The sequence below is a fragment of the Mauremys mutica genome, chromosome 12 (assembly GCF_020497125.1).
Source record: "Mauremys mutica isolate MM-2020 ecotype Southern chromosome 12, ASM2049712v1, whole genome shotgun sequence".
Taxonomy (NCBI): domain Eukaryota; kingdom Metazoa; phylum Chordata; order Testudines; family Geoemydidae; genus Mauremys; species Mauremys mutica.
In genome coordinates this window covers 81,522,356-81,537,199 of record NC_059083.1, presented here as the reverse complement: position 1 = coordinate 81,537,199, position 14,844 = coordinate 81,522,356, and the positions used below count along the sequence as shown (strand labels likewise).

The 14,844-nt window shown below is 50.0% G+C and overlaps 1 protein-coding gene across 1 annotated transcript in view; it reads right to left on the bottom strand.

Annotated features, from left to right (window-relative positions):
• The window catches only part of RBFOX3 (RNA binding fox-1 homolog 3), a 352,384-nt gene extending 341,103 nt beyond the window's left edge, over window positions 1–11,281 (bottom strand). The window contains exon 1 of the mRNA XM_044981525.1: window positions 11,164–11,281. The gene's annotated coding sequence lies outside the window, so the exon portion shown is untranslated. The remainder of the gene's footprint in view (window positions 1–11,163) is intronic.
• Between the last annotated feature and the right edge of the window lie 3,563 nt (window positions 11,282–14,844).

The following is a 14,844-nucleotide window of genomic DNA, read 5'->3' as shown; positions in this document are numbered from 1 at the left end:
ACTTCACGGAAGTTAAATAAAAACTTCTTTTTTTAAAAAAAAGATAACGAGTTCCCTGAATCACGCTTTATCAGCCACGCTGCTCCACAGATCGAGAGACAGCTAGCTCAGAACCCCTAATTACCTTTGCAATATACTGTATATAGGCAGATTAAATATAGTTAGACCCCTCTTTAGACACGGCCATACGCATATTCTAGAAAACGCGTTCCACACACAGCCAGACAGAGACACAGAGTTAGTTCAGGCAAGCCCTCGAATGTAATGACTCCACACTAAGAGTAGATCTACAAAGGGGGTTTAGAACCTTGTGCATTTGGAGGCCAAGATCCATTGCTCTTAATGGCATGTGTCCACCATCCATATGGGCACCCACAGATACACAGAGCACTGCAATTCTGCTGCCTGTAGGCCAAACCATAGCTATGACATTACAACTGTGACACCACAGCTGTGCGAGGTCATCTTTTTAAAGAGCAGAAAACCCTGGAAAATGTAAATGTCTCAGCCAATAAGACAGCAATTAATTAAATGACCACCTGTGAGCTGATTGGGGAAGTTATCTTAATGTCACACCACTATCACTCAACAAGCAATTCCACCACTGTCCTGAAATCAAACCATGCGTTGTTAAAGACACCCAGGCTTTTTTCCTTCAGAGATCAAGTTCTAAAACAAACCAATAACTGGTAGGAGAGCAAAGACATTCCCAGTCTGTTAATGGGGAGGACACTTGCTCTCTTTTGAAAAGCACTTTGAGATCTTGACTGAACAGCATTCTAGGAGCTGAGCAGCAGCAGCATTTGAAATCAGAATTGTATAAAGTTCAATTAAAATGTGCAATGTGGATCAATTATAAAAACAAAGCCACAGGAAGTCTATAAATAAACCTGCACATATTTCAGGCACTGACAGCATCACCAATCCCTTTGTTCCCTCCCAGTAGGCAGTTACCTGTATATCACTGCACAGGTACACATGCACAATCAGAACTGATGGCCCAGGCTCATTCCTGGAGGATGCTGTATAAACACAAGACACTGATGTTTCAACAAAATTCTTCTGTGCTTCCCACTCACCCTCCCACCTACTTTTCTGTACAGTTCCAATTCTGGGAGGACAGAGATGGGAAGGGCCCCAAAATAAATTAGTTGAGTGCATTAGAATTTCTGTAAATTAAACGTGCATGAATTTCAAACAGAGCATGATCTGTGCCTTTAAAGCAGCCCTGCTCAGACCTTTAAGTGAAGGTGACTGATTTATTCTGACTATTGCTGCCTCTTAGAGACATTGCTCTCTTCCAACCGTGCAGCACTTTAATTGTCCATCAGTGGAGCAGGAAAGAGTTGTAAATCTTTGTTCCATGTTCCTTGGAGCTAAACACCGCTTGACCTCCACTTGCCAATCCCATTCACCTGCGCCCATGCTTGACCGGGAGAGGGAAGGCCCCTGGCAGATAGATCACTAGTCTCTCTCAACCCCTGGGTCATTGCAGAGAAATGCTGCACAGACAAGATTTATCAGTGCAGCTGGGAAAAGGGGTGGCCGAGCTACAACACTGCGGATGAGCTACTGCACAAGGCTGCACTCTCCGGGCTATCACAACTTCCCTCACAGTCCGTCCCCTCTGTATCAGGGAAATTCTAATGGGGAGAAGAAGCCTGGTGGAATTTTCTACACACACAGCTCACACGATAACCCGACTACCTAGGCCTTGTCTGCACTGGGGATCTGTCGAGCAGCAGTGCAGCCCCCTAGCGCAGAGAGGAAAAGCCACCGTTTGCACTGATGGAGTTAACTCTCGTTTCAAACCGATCATGGCCCAGAGCAGCACAGCCTGTCTTGGCAGGGCTACCCCAGGGGCTGGCCACAGGTGCTCTATCAGCTCGGTTGTGCAGGGCCGGCGGTCGCCTAGGGCGCCAGGATTCGGGGGGCGGCATTTTGTGCGCTCCCCACAGAGCACACGGGAGCTTCCGGTTCCGCTCCCGTCGCGCCACCGAAGGACCTTCTGCCGACGTGCCGTGGAAAACAGCGGCAGGCAATTGAGCAGCTCAATGACTGCCGCTGTCGCCTGCAGCATTTCGGCGGATGGTCCTTCTTCGGCGGTGCGATGGGAGTGGAACCGGAAGCTCCCGTGCGCCCCGTGGGGAGCGCACAAAATGCCGCCCCCCGAATTCTGCCTAGGGCGCCAGAAACCCTGGCGCCGCTCCTGCTGTTGTGTGACTAAATGAACCCTTGCTACAGAGACTGGACTTCGGACGGTGCATGACTGATCTGAGACAGGGAACTGGGAAGCCAAGACAATAGTTATCTAAGCTTGTGGTATAGCACCTACCACCAAAACATCTAGAACCCTGCCCATTAGGCACAGCTCCAGGCAGCCACTCGTCCACTCTCAAACACAGGGGCGCTGCTGCACCCCCGAGCTTGAAGTGGTTCCATCATATACAGGGTCTACAGTTTGGGTTAATGGCACTCAGCCCCCCACTGTACACACATTGTTCCAGCCCCCCACTCTCAAACATGTTTTTTGCAATAAGTGTTTTCTGCAATGTGTCGATGTCACCACATGTTATTACTTCAGATCATAAAAAGCCCTTTTTCTTAAAACGAGGGTGTGCCGATAATTACTACTTGGCACCAGTTTGGATTGGACCCAGCCGAGTCCAGTCTTGGCAAGTTTCAGCAAAAGCAAAGGGAGCGTATTTAAAGTTAGCCAGCCTTTCCATGTGATTCAACCTGTGTAACGTCAGTCTGGTCTCCAGCGCCAGTCCTGCAAGGAACTCCACCCAGACAGACCCCCGCGTTCTTGCAGGGCCCCCCGGGCAGAGCTTATTACAGGATCAGGACATAGGCACCATACACGAATGTATCATCATGGTATCTCAGTCGTCGTGGTCCTCCTCCTCCTCCTCCTTCTCCTCCCCCCCTCCCCCCCCCCCCCCGCGGGAGTATCAGGGTCTGAATACCACTACCAGTGTGGGTTTTATAAGTATACGTGAGATGGATTCTCGTGCACGATCTTCAACAGAAACCGAACAAGCTGCTGCTGAGTGCTGAAAGCGTTCTAGCACAACTGGATGGATGCATGCCCTGCAGCAGTCATGGATCTCCTACCAGTAAGCTCATGGAAACAATAGTGGCTTCTGTTTCCAAGCAGCAGAGCTGTTGCACCCAAGTGGCAAATAGCAATTAAGGAAAAAATCCAAAGAGAAAATAAAAAGAAGCACACCTTGCTCAAGAACGTCCCTGCTCACCTTTGTGCTGAAGGGGCTGGCAAGCCAGCAAAGCTATTCCTTTCCTCCTGTCAGCTTGGTTTTCAGATTGGATGCGGCTAGCAGGCTGCTAGCAGTTCCCCTGAGCAGGGAGTGGTGGTGGTGTTACGTAACATGGTGCTTCATGGACCTAGCAGAGTAGCCTGCAAAGGGGTTTTATACCACAGCCCACATCAGCCAAAGGAACCCAGCTGAAAGGCAGCTCTTGCCAACAGGGTCTCAGCAGCCACAAGTATTTTGGGGACAGGAGTCATGACTGAAGAGGAGTTTTTAAAACTACATCTTTCAACTTATTTGCTAATTCTTCCTCCTGACACCACACAGGTGGTTCCGCATTGAGGGGAGGGGTAGAAGGTTTGCAACAAGGCAAAGACGGCCAATAGCCAGGGGCGGCTCTAGGATTTGCGCCGCCCCAAGCAGGGCGGCACGCCGCGGGGGGCGCTCTGGCGGTCGCCAGTCCCGCGGCTCCGGTGGACCTCCCGCAGGCACGCCTGTGGATGCTCCACCGAAGCCGCGGGACCAGCGGCCCCTCCGCAGGCGCGTCTGCGGGAGGTCCACTGGAGCCGCCTGCCGCCCTCCCACGGCACGCCGCCCCAAGCGCACGCTTGGCACGCTGGGGTCTGGAACCGGCCCTGCCAATAGCTACAGGAAAAAAATAGGAACTAGCAGACTCCTGGCTTTGAAGGCAACTCCCTCTTTTGGTTTTGGCTTTTTATGATGGATAAAGAATGGATGAAAGGGGGAGGGGGGCGCATCCTTCCCTTCTGATTGTTTGAGACATTAGAAATTCAGGTCCTGTCCTGCCTGGAAAACACTCTGCTGCCTAGAGAACTACTGAAATGGTGACATGACAGGAGTCTACAGAGTGAGAGCTGAGCGTGGAAAGATTTTTAGTCAGACAATTTAAAACTTTGTTTTTGTTAAACCAAATTTTACTCCAGTGACCAATAAACATCTCAGAGAAGGAAAATCTTTGTTACAGATTCAACGTCAGCCCCTTCAATTAGGGTGCAAGTGCCAAGAATACACACCCCCATAAAAAAAATCATCCTACAAAGTCAATGGACCCCACTTATGACACGCCTGCTATTTCAAACGGTACGAAACAAAGGGAGGGGGGACCTGTAAAGGCTGGTAGCACTGGCCTGACACACGACACCCTGCTAGCGGGTGGAGATCATGCAGAAAAGGCTCTGCTGACTCACTGGGGCAGGTGGCACATTACCCCACTCACAGATAAGGGAAGCAAGGACCTAGAGTGTGGGCTGAGCAGTCCCCAGGGTGAAGAGCCTAGAGCCAGCCAAGCCACAAAAGGAGGTCTGAGCTGATTAATAGTCCCAAAACCCCAGGAAGGGGATGAGCTGGGTCACTGTGGGCTGTGAGTGAGTGTGGGAGGGCGTAACAGCTCAGACACTCTTAAAAGAACCAAAAAACCCACATACCCTTCATGTTCTTTTATCCATCTCAAAGAAGCTCGTGCCCATTTTAAAAAAATCCTCCGCAGGTCACCTTTAGCTGAGACACTGACTCACTCTGCAACCTTAGGGAAGTCCCTAAGTTGCTAGTACTTAGTTACCTCAGCTGGAAAAAGTGGTTACCAACAAATCCAACCCACAAGACCTCACTGAGGCATGGACAAGACATCAGAGTGGGGCCGATGCTAATAACTGGGATAATTAAAGCATACAGAGAGGCGTGCTGTGTGTACTTTTACAAAACAGGCTTCCCAACAGCAGCTATACCACTTGAGTACATTAAAAAGAGTTGGGAACTGTAGCCAAATAGAGATTCTTGCAAAATGTTCTGTTTCCAGTTCATAACCAGATGTTCTTCCCTGAACTAGTGGAAAAACCAGACTCTTCCTGAAGATGAATAGACTTATTTGTGCCTGTCTCCTCTCCACACCCTGGAGTTTTCAAGGCTTCTTTCCGTGGGTCAGAAGGGGTGGAGGCGAGGACATAGACCACACCCATCTCCAGAAATGTTAGCAGGAAGGACAATGAGGCCTTGGCTGGAGTTTCTCTAGCTACAGGCTGCAGGAAAAGTTGACCTCTATTGTTCTTCATACACACCCCACCTTTGTGATACTCAGATGAAAGGTGCAAAGTACAAAGTATCATCATTAACATAGTCCTCTCCCAAACACCTAACTTTACACTCGGATACTCATGATCCCTCGAAGCTCTACAGCCCAAGCTCCTTTTGCCCACACTGTGCATGTGTCTCACCGCACAACCACTTTATGCAACAGGTGGGCATCTCCTTTTGTGTGACAACTTCCAACCTTGTCCATCATTTTCTTACTTGCTTTCCATAGATATCTAAAGAGAAATTATTTGCTGTAAACTCACCCCATGACATGCTAAATACAAAAAAAAACAAAACTAAAGAACTTCCTTCATGTTTTGTATTATCTCAAATAACCTTCAAAGGCATTTATCTGCCATCAGCTGACGCATCTGAAAAACTGTGATGACAAACTAATTTAGCAAATGCATGCACTTAAAACTCTTTATTTATCTAATGAATGAGTAAATATGCCCCATACTGGATGAGGTACATCATAGTAAATATCTTAAATGAGGACACTTATCCGTGTTCCACCAGACGCAGCAATCCAGTCCTGATCCCAAAATCCTCTCTGTGCAGGAGGACCCTGACACCCACACGGAGTCCCATGGGTGGTGTGTCTGTGCAAATCCAATCAGGGGCTTAGTTCTCATGCCCCCATGCAAACACTAAGCTAGCAAACGCCCTGGGCACCCACACCTAGGACACAATGGCAAACACATTAAACTGCTCCGTCCAGAAACTTCATCTAACAGGAAGACAGGCGACCTAGTCGACAAGATGAAGAAGAAAAGCTATTACGAGATATATTGGGGGGAGAAAGTATAAATAAAAGAGGTGGCCGTGATGACAGCCTGGAGAGGATGTTTCAGAGAAGCAGCAAACACTGTGTTTGTTCTGCCTGAATATCCTACGAGCCTGTGACATAAATGTGATGCTTGGGGCTGAGGTATCATGGTGAGGCTTGGTCTACACTAGCAACTTACGTCGGTATAATTACATTGCTCAGAGGCATGGAAAATCCACACTCCTGAGTGATGCAGTTATACCGACCTAACCACTGGTATAAATAGCGGGACGTCAGCGGGACGGCTTCTCCCATTGTCACAGCTACCGCCTCTCAGGGAAGTGGAGTATGTACGTTGACGGGAGAAGCCCTCCCATCGGTGCAGGTAGCATCTTCACTGCAGTCTTTTAAGTGTCGACGAGCCCTGAGAAGTGCATGCAAAAGAGAGAGAGTTTTTTAAAAGGAAAAAGGGGGGGTGGCGCGTGGAGAATTGTGCCTAGTCAAAGAGCTAAGATGCAAACAGGCAGCGTGTTTACAGAGCCAAGCGCCTTGTGAAGGAATAGGTCCAAGAGTGCGGACCTCATGGGAAAAGCTTTACCCTGCCCACCAGCCCTATTTCTAGAACTCATTCGCCAAACCCAGGACTCTGCCAGTTTCCTTCTTGTCTTTACAGTGGTGGGGCGGGGGGAACAGCCTTGCGGCAGACCTCTAGGAAAGGTAGTCCCCCTAAAGGGACAGGAGACCTTTTGTTTCAGCTACAATTGCCATGCTCTAGTCCAGGGGTCGGCAACCTTTCTGAAGTGCTGTGCTGAGTCTTCATTTATTCACTCTAATTTAAGGTTTCCCGTGCCAGTCATACAGTTTAACGTTTTTAGAAGGTCTCTTTTTATAAGTCTATAATATGTAACTAAACTGTTGTATGTAAAGTAAATCAGGTTTTTTAAATGTTTAAGAAGCTTCATTTAAAATTAAATTAAAATGCAGAGCCCCCTGGACCGGTAGCCAGGACCCGGGCAGTGTGAGTGCCACTGAAAATCAACTCTCGTGCCGCTTTTGGCACGCGTGCCATAGGTTGCCTACCCCTGCTCTAGTCTAACCCCTGGGGCAGTGGGGGGGAGGGTTTCCCCACCAGCATGTGCCTATTATCTCTTCAAATCCCAACATTTTAGAAGAGAAGTTTTTGTCCCTTATCCTGCAGATCCCTAAATTAATACATACAAGACGCAGCTCTGAGCCCCCCCAGTCCAGGATCACGGAAGGCTGTCCTGCCACTAGCAGCCCGCTGCATGGAGCATTGTTCTTCTGAATTAGTTACTATCAAACTTTATCCACCTGAAGACTCATGAAACCTGTTTCTGATGCTTTGAGATTAATGGCACTGCTGATACAGAGCTATATGTCCTGTTGGCCCACTGTGACCCCATCCCACAGCAACCATCTATCCCTAGCCCTGCAAGGACATGCTGAAACCCTGCAGCAAAGTCTTCCTGTTTCTACCAAGGCTTTCTGCTTTGTGCTGCTACTTCCCAATGAGGAGAGTTTATTTTAAACAAACTATGAATCATTTTAGGTGGGGAAAAAATCAGCTCTGTATTTTCTCTGAATCATATAAAACCAAAGCCCTTCTGACGCCCCTTGCTGCTGAGAATGGGCTCCCAGCAACCAGCAGAACCTTCTGGCCTGCCTGCCGGCCCCACATGCTTTGCAAACAACTCCTAACCCTACAAAAATCATGAACCTCGGGCATTTTCTGTATTTCTATTATACAGAACAATAGCCTCCATTTTTTGCTTTCTGTGGTTTAATCACGTCTCAACCATTTCATCCGAAAACCAGAAAGCTCTTTGGGGAAGGGACTGTCTTAATCTGTGTTTGTACAACACACAGTAGTGAGACCTCAGGACTGACTGGGACCTCTGGGCACAACTGTGATACAAATAATAATACACCTTCAATATGATGTAAAATAAATCGCAACCCCCGGGGCAGCTGAGGAAACGCCACCCCGAAAGCACAGAGAGCAGAGAAAAAGAACAGGGCGTTCCTTAGCTTCCCAAAACATACAGCCACCTACAACTACCCGTCTCACCCCACTCCACCCCCACTGAGAGCCTTTTATCCACATTCCCCAGCCAGCGAGAGACCACAACCCTATCAGTGATGGGGAGACAAAACCCAGCAGCAGGAAATCACTCCTGCCCAAGGCCAGGTTTTCACACAGGCAGTGAGTGAGTTCCAAACCTTTATGAAAAGCGACTCAGAATAGTCAATGTCAGTAATGTCATGCTCACTGGAGCGAGAAGCAGAGAAATCCCTGCCCCTGCCCCCCACACACTAATGAAGTCTGCCTTGGGAAGAGCTGAAGAGGAGTTGTGCTTCGCTAGCAACCGCTGGATGCCCCAGCGTGGTGGGGGCTGGGGTGAGGGGCACTTCACCCCTTTCCCTTCCACCTGAACAGCTGCATTATCTTACGCACCCTCAGCTCCCAGCTGTTCCCTGGAGAAAATGCTGCCTCATGGTCTGGCAAGCATCTTTCACCATCAGCACAGAGCACCACGATGAACAGGAGGGGTTCTCTTATTTCTAATGCACTTCACCACTTACAGCACATTTCTTTACTTCAAATGCCTCTACATTAAAAGGTTTGGATGCAACACCATACAGTCTCTATTTTGGTATTGTAAATATCTATAGAAATTGACCCACAGTCATACAAGTGGTTAAATAAGTGCACTATATTTTTACATCTGCGGCTATATAAAACAGGAGAATAAAAAGGCATCCTCTTTTTCCCAGAAACAATGTTTCAGATTAACGCTGCAGCATGCCAAGCCTCACTTAGAATGAAATTCCTAGAGACAGAAGCATGTGGCCAGTAAAAAAGAAAAGCCAAAGAAGCTGCACAAGCTTGGATTTATTTGCACCCCCATGCAAACTGTAGAAACTGTAACAGCTTCTATTCCAAACCATATTCCTCTCCCTTACCAGCTTCACCCAGTTATCAGAGCTATGCAGGCAAGAAGGAGGTAGGGGTTCTCAGGCACCCTCCCCACCCACTTTTTCTTCCTCTTTAATCAGACTGCACTTCAAGCAACCTTTTCTTTACAATTTACATTCACCTGGAGGGTTTGATTTTAATTAATGTAATATTCCTGTTAACAACAGTGCCTAATTAAGACATCCGTTAAGAATCCATAATGTAAACTTAATGAGGAGTTCTGCTGGAATTTTCTTGTGAACAAATAAATGCTGCAGATTCAAACTTTAAAAAAACAATTATTAATAGGTATACTCAATTAATTAATTGACTGGGACTTATGAAAAAGCCTACCTAGTATCATCACTCCCTGCCCCTGGTAGAACTTCTCAACTGCAACTCCACTGCTTGAAGAAATAATTGGGAATAATCCTCAAGTGTGCTATGGATTTTTATGAGATTTGTGAAGTCGTCTACTCCTGGTCCCAACCCAAAGCTCCTCTCTCATGAGCTGCTAGACTACAGTTTATGGCAGGTTTAACTAGCATGCATTCATCTGGTTCAGCTACCCAGGGCTTCTCCAACTAGGAGATTTTTAAACCATCTTCTTAAACCCATTCTCCTCCATCCCACCCACACAGATTTATTACATTTTACCAGCCAGGAAGACAGCAAACACTACATATCAGAGCTGGGAAGGAAAGAAAGAAAGAAATTCACACAATATAGTAATCTTCCACCACAGCTAGTATTTGGCTCTGCAGCTGGGCTTGCTAAAGTTATCACCTATTTCCCATGAAGCTACTTTGCTCCAGACTGCCTTTGTAATGATTTCCAAGGGAAACACTCATTGTGTGCTTCCTGCAGAGGTGCAATAATGTGTGTGATAACAGTGGGGGTCTGGCGCCGGAGGCACAACCCCCTTCCGAAGCAGTACAGCCTGGGATAGTATTGCAGGCCCACGGAGGGAGCTTTGCTCTGTATTGTTATTCTGCACAGCAACCCACCTTCTCCCTGAAGGCTGCAGAAGAAACAATAAAAAGGGCTTTGCACTGCACTCCCCCATTACAGCCTGTAACCTCCCAATGTCAACAACAACAAAGGGGAAGGGAGGAGGGGATCCACTGAACACAGTAACTTCCATCCTACAAAAAGCTTCTTTAGTGACCCTTTAGGAACAGAAAGTTCAGCCACTCATCATCTTAGGAAGCAGAATCCCCTACATCCCTCTGCAGCTACTCTGACCCAGTCCCACCTGAACTCCATTGGCCAGGGAGGGCCTGACAGTCTCCTGGAGCAGGATTTTTAACAGGTATTTCACCTGAATGCATTTCAGAAACTCGTGGGCAGGATACCACTGGCACCCTTCACTCCACATGCAGCCCCAGCACTTTCAGAGCAGTACACCCCTGGCTCCTCCCTCCCCCCCCCCCCCAGCGATTTATAACTGCATGCCAGGCATCACCCCTGGGGAGAGACTTCACTCTCTCCACTTGCTCAAGGCATCCATCATTCACCTCTGGAGCGGGACAGGCCGATCCCTTCTTCTCCTGCCCCCCAACTAACAAGCAGGCAGGGCACCCACACACAGAGTTACCGGAGCAAGGCAGAGGAAGCAAGACTTGCTCCCTATATCCCACCTCAGCATCCTGGTTACACCCACCTACGTACACTATTATTAGGGGGGACAACACGGTGTGGGGAGTGCCTGAGTATCTCCGTGCCTCCCCACGCCCCCCCCCGCAGTGTCTCCAGTGAACCATTTCCAGAGCCTGGCTTCACAGTCTGCTCCCACTCATCTGAGGGTGACTGGCATCCCCTCCCCTCCCACCCCGCCCAGCTGGCATCCCTCCCGCCCTAATGTCTGGCATCCCCACACCCTGCGTCCACCAGCATCTCCTCCTGCCCCCGTACCCTGCCCCCGGGCATCTCTGCCAACCACCCCCATCCCCTGCCCCCAGGCCCGCACCCCGCAGCACCAGCGGGCTGCCCGTTAGTCCCGCTGCTCCCCGCGGCGGCGCCCCCCGAGCCCCGGCCCGCGCGGGGTCACTCACGTGCTCACGGGTCCCTGCGGCGGGGGCCGGTGCGCAGCGGAGCCCCGGGTCCCCGCGCGCCGAGCGGCATCTCCCGGGCAGCAGCGACCGGGGCGGGGCGGCCCGGCAGCACGGGGCGGTGCCTGGCGAGGGGGGCGGCGGTGGCGGCTCCGCGCGGCTCTGCGCCCACCTCCGGCTCCGCTCGCTGCGCTGGGTCCCGGCGCACGCGGCTGCGCCCGAGCCGCCCGCCCCCAGCCGCCGGGGAGGGGAGCGGAGCCGAGCGGAGCGGAGGGGGCGGCGCAGGCCACACGTGCCGCTGCACCTGCTCCCGCCCCCGGGCGCGCGGCGCAGGCAGGGAGCGGAGCCGGGCGCCCCCGTTCCCCGCCCCCGCGAGCCTCGGACCGCGCCCGGGCAGAGGAGAGACCCCCCCTCCTCCCTCCCTCCGCGGGGCCCCCCGCCGAGACCCACCCCACGGGCCACGCGGTGCCGCGGGTTCGTTCCCTGCAGGAGCTCCCGGGGTGAGGGGCGGGGCAGGCGGCTCCGGCTCGGGCTCGGGCTCGGAAGCGCCGGGAGCTTCGGGGCTGCCTGGAGCTTCCTCCCCCTCAGTGCCCCGCCGGGGCGGGCAGCAGCAGCCCACGCGCGGACTCCGGCGGGGAGCCAGCCGCGGAGCGCGGGAGTTCTCAGCGGCTGTTTCACGGCCGCTTGGAGCCCAGACCTTGGGCCTCCTTTCGCCTGGACATGTGAGCCATCCCTCCCCCCCCGGAGAAGGAAGCACGAAAAGACCCTTTGCTGCCATGCTGGCTAAGATGTTCTCCTTGTAGTCCCGCCTGTCACCATCCGTCTCTTGCCTTCGTCTCAGATTGTAAAGTGTGTGGGGCAGGGACTGGCGGGTTTGAACAACACCTGGGGTAACGGGTCCCTGCCCATGCCCAGGGCTCCTGGGCACGCTGGGAATATAAGAAAAGGACTTTCCCAAAGCAGGGCAACTATTTGAATGTTTCCGCCTTCTCCACCTATCCCGTTTCATTCCTCACACTGCTCCAATATGAGATCGTGCTTTGCTGTTCTTGGACCGATTCCCTCAGAGGCCACTTCCCCATCCATAACCCCGGGAGAGAGTTACGCTTGTCGGAGCTGCTCTGCTAAGCCAGGTGCAGGTATAGGAACTAGAGGCTACGGTGTTCTCAAATGGATGTCCCTCATCTATAGGACACCAGACCAGAATAAACCAGCTTGAGCCCAAAGACCATACAACAAAGGAGGGGACGCAATACCTCAGTTTTCTTGAGAAGATTCTACACCCAAACACAGTCCCAGCGCTGATTTTGAATTGAGAGCCAGATTTGTTCCTGATGTTTCTTCATTGAAGGTGATGGGGTTACAGCTAACACACAGTGCTACCACACAGACACACCTTATACATCCCCAATACACATTTTACACAATAAAAATGTATATTTAATGTGCATCCCGGAGTCAGTGCTGGCTGATAGCAACATTTCCCTCCCGAGTGAAGAGAGGGAGCAGAAGCATTGGTTCATTCTTGTGACACTTCTCACAAATGCAGCTAAATGATGGAAGAGCTCAGCCAACATGAATTCTTGGTCTGTCCCACGTGGCTTGTTCTCCCGCTGCTCCCTCGGCCTGAAGCTGCTTTAGGCAGCAGGTGTGGAGAATGGAGAAAGCTGGGAGCATGGGGGAAGGATCTGAAAACAGCTCCACTTTTAGTAGCCTGGGGGGTGGGTCCCCACTGAAATCTATGCATGTGATTGCAAAATAATATCCACCCAGCAGATGAAACCTTACCAATCCGAAGGTGCATGTGCACTAGCTGAAGTGGAGAAGAAGCTAGCAGCTGCTGCAGGGAGATGGTGTGGGATTGCTAGGCAACCCCTTGCTTAAGTGTGGGCAAGAGGCCTGTGCTGAGCCGGTGCCATGGAACTGGAGCTTGTGTCCTACAGGACATGCACATCTGGGCTTCAGAGAAAGAGAAGTACAGATGCAGAGGACATTTTTTTAAATATATTTATGTGGATTTCAAGGAGCACAACCAAGTGGAACTAGAAGTGGGAGAGAAGAGATTAGGATAGAGTGAGAGACAGTTGGATAAGGAGAAGTAGCTAGAAAAACATGAACTAACTAAAACATGCTTTATGCAACATTAAAATTGTGATACAGACCAGCAGTAATCTGGGAAAAACATTTGTTTTTCTTGGTTTGTGTCACAGCCTGTATGTCACTTTAGAGGGTCCCCCTCCAATCCCAGGAAGGGTTTTAAAGGTGTTACATTGCTTAAAAAAACATAAAAGTGATATCCTTACTTGGGAAAGGAATTCCTCTTAGCAAGTGGAGGTGCAGAAATCAAAGGGTAATAAAATCAACAACCATGTCTCCAAAATCCAACAAGGGCCATTCCCCCTATGCAGATGCTGTAGTAAATTGCCTCATCTTCCCTAGCTGTGCATGTGTTCATCCATTTAGCTACTGGGAGTGGGAGCACTGCACATACAGGGAAGACGGTACTACTAACTTCCCCCACTGAGCAAGGCGCTCTGCACAGGCAGACCCCCTGCACCTCCAGAGCTCATGCGGGATCGTGACCCAAGGTTGTGCATTAGACTGATCCTCATCTAGACCCTCATGAACAGAGCTGCAGGATACGGTTTCTGGGACTATTTGTTCCTATTTTAAAATTAATTAATCCATCATATGCTGCTTGTTGATTTAGGACTGTGAACTGTACTTGGACAGCACCTTGCACATTGTGGGAGCTACTGGAATATAAAGGAATAATCAGCATAGAGATGTTTGCTCCTGGAGTTTCTGCTGGGGCATGCCAGCCAGATATGCACTGTATGCAACACAGGACAGTGCCTATACAGCACAATCCAGTCCTGAATTTTTACCCTAGGAGGAGTGTACAGATGGGGAAACCAAGGCACAGAGAGGTGAAGTGACCTGCCAAAAGCTAAAAAGTGTCCACAGTTGGACTAGACCACCGGAGTTCCTGGCTTCTAGTCCTACATTCAAGGACCAACTCACCCCTCCCCTGTCTTAGTCTGATCTTTCAGGCAGAGAAAGTTTCCTCATCAGGAGGTGGCGTGACGAACGATACACAAAGAAAGGGTCCTTTTGGCTGAAAAGTGAATGTAGACCACCATTAGGAGCCAAATTCAGCTCTGACATAAGTCGATGCAACTTCCCCTTTGACTTCAGCCAGAGCTGCACCCAGTCATATCAGCACTAGATGTCAGTTCTATCCATTTCATAAGTGTTTCAGACAGTGCAGGGCCTTATCTCTGTACCAGCACTAGAAGCATCTCACCAGCTCCAGCTTTCCCATAATAATATCCAAAGGAACACTCCCTGTGCCCTCACAGTCATCTGCCAACATGGACAATGTGGCATGATGTATCAGGGTCAAGGTTCCTTGGACGGGGTGGGAGAGATCCTAGACACATTCTGCTCTGAGTTTGTAGGAAACCACCAAACAAGCCATCCCTTGTCGTGAGTAAGTCCAGCCTGCAAAGCACCGGGGAGGCAAAAGCAGACCCATGGTAATGTGCTTTGAAATAATGCTTTTTAAAGTATAATTTATGATGGATTACGTCGTTAAGTTATGCAACATAATGAGCAAATCTAAAATGTAATTGTCACTGCACATTAACAACAAAATCCTGAACCTCTATTATACTAACAAAC